This window comes from Arabidopsis lyrata (assembly GCF_000004255.2).
Source record: "Arabidopsis lyrata subsp. lyrata unplaced genomic scaffold ARALYscaffold_8, whole genome shotgun sequence".
In the NCBI taxonomy this organism is placed as follows: domain Eukaryota; kingdom Viridiplantae; phylum Streptophyta; class Magnoliopsida; order Brassicales; family Brassicaceae; genus Arabidopsis; species Arabidopsis lyrata.
The window spans coordinates 4,689,744-4,692,041 of record NW_003302548.1 but is presented as its reverse complement, the minus strand read 5'-3'; positions in this window follow the sequence as shown (position 1 = coordinate 4,692,041).

Genomic DNA, 2,298 nt, shown 5'->3' with positions numbered 1-2,298 from the left:
AGAAGCTTTAACTCTTGGGAAGAAGTATAAAGACAAGAAGTTGGTCAAAAAATTTCTAAGATGTCTACCTCCGAGATTTATGGCGTACAAAACAGCTCTAACAGTGTCAAATAATACTGATACTCTCAGTTTTGCTGAAGTTGTAGGGATGCTTCAGGCTCATGAGCTTGAATTAGGAGGAACTAAGAAACCAAAAGGGTTGGCGTTGACATCTTGTGAAAGCAAATCTCAAACAAAAGAAGAAGATTCATTGAGTCTGTTAGTTCGAAGGTTTGATCGGTTGTTGAAGAGAGCAGAACAAGGACAAGGACAGAAGAAGTTTGGATCATTCAAAAAGAATTCTGACGATACCAAACCATCAAAGAAAGCTGACATGCAATGTCATGAATGTAAAGGGTATGGACACTTTATTCGTGAATGTCCAACAGTCAAGAAACGAGAAACTAAATGCACAACATGCAAAGGAATGGGACATGCTCAAGATGACTGTATCAGTAGTCGAAAAGAGAAATCAATGATTGGTATTGAAGAAGAATCTTAGGAAGAGAGTGAGGAAGAAGACATCTTAAATTATGTAGCATTGATAGGCATTACTGAGTTTGTTGAAGGTGAAGAAGAAACTGACTCTGAATCAGATGAAGAACAACAAGTGAATTTTGTTGAAAGTTACAAAGAGGTGAGAGAAACTTTGATTAAACTTGGAACAGAAAATCAAGATTTGCTGAAAGAAAAGATACGTCTCGAATCACTTGTTGAACTATTACAGAATCAACTAGAAGATGAAAAGAAGATTAGCAAAGAAAGTTTGAGTTTGATGAAAGAAAAACTAAGCTTGTCTGCTAAAGCTGATAATTTGGAGAAAGAACTGATCGCTGAAAGGAAGATATCTGCAGAACTACAAACAGAACTTAATCAACAACATCGGAAGATTCACATGTTTGCTGGAACAAAACAACTAGATCAGATTCTAAGCTATGGAAGGACGGAAAAAACAAACAGAGGACTAGGGTACACTGGTCATGGAGAAACAAGCACAGGTCAAACCAAGTTTGTGTCTGGAGGAATATCTCATCATGCACAAGATGAATCAAGAAAAAGTGTTTTCAAAGGCATCAGATGCTATTTCTGTGGAAAGATTGGGCACATAAAGATTCATTGTTACAAGTACTGGGAGAAAGTGGAAAAACTCAGGTATCAAAGGAAGTTTACATGGAATGGATATAAACCTCAAATCGGGGTAAAGAAAATTGATCTATATCCAACTCTAGTCAGAAGAACTGCATAAAGAGATACAGGAAGTAGAGCAGGACTTGGTTTTAGATGCAACATGGCGTTAGTCACAGAGGAATGCGAGAAAAAGAGTCCTTGGTACTTTGATAGTGGGTGTTCACGCCACATGACAGGCACAAAAGATTACTTACAAGACATCAAGAAAATCAAAGGAGGTAAAGTAACTTTTGGTGATGGAGGTCATGGAGACATACAAGGTAAAGGAAAAACTAGTGATGTAGAGCTACCTCAGCTGATGAATGTCTATCTTGTTCGTGGATTAAAGGCTAATCTTATTAGTGTGAGTCAGTTGTGTGACGAAGGTCTAGAAGTTACTTTCACTAAAGAAGATTGCAAAGCGTTTGATGAAACCGGTGACATTGTTCTAGGAGGTAAGAGAACAGGAAACAATTGTTACATGTGGGAAAATCGTACAACCAACTGTTTCTCTGCACGAGACAACCTTAATATATGGCATCAACGTCTAGGTCACATGAATACAAGAAATCTGACTACTTTGGTTGACAAAGAAATTATCCGAGGAGTTCCTAAGCTTAAAGATGAAGATAAGATGATGTGTGGACCATGTAATCAAGGGAAACAAGTCAAAGTGCAGCACAAGAAAGTTCCAGATGTTCAGACTAAGTCAGCACTTGATTTGGTACATATGGATTTAATGGGGCCAATGCCAATTGAAAGCATAGCTGGGAAGAAGTATGTGTTTGTATTGGTAGACGATTTTTCTAGATATACATGGGTGAGATTCATTCGAGAGAAGTCAGACACAACAGATAGTTTCAGAATATGGGCTCTTCAGCTTATCAATGAGAGAGGAGGTATTAAAAGAATAAGAAGTGATCATGGTGGAGAATTTCAAAATGAGTCCATGAAAGATTTTTGTGAAAAGCATGGAATTGCTCATCAGTTTTCAGCTCCAAGAACACCTCAACAAAATGGGGTTGTAGAAAGGAAGAATAGAACTCTTCAAGAGATGGCTAGAGCAATGATGCATGGAAATCAAGTTCCACA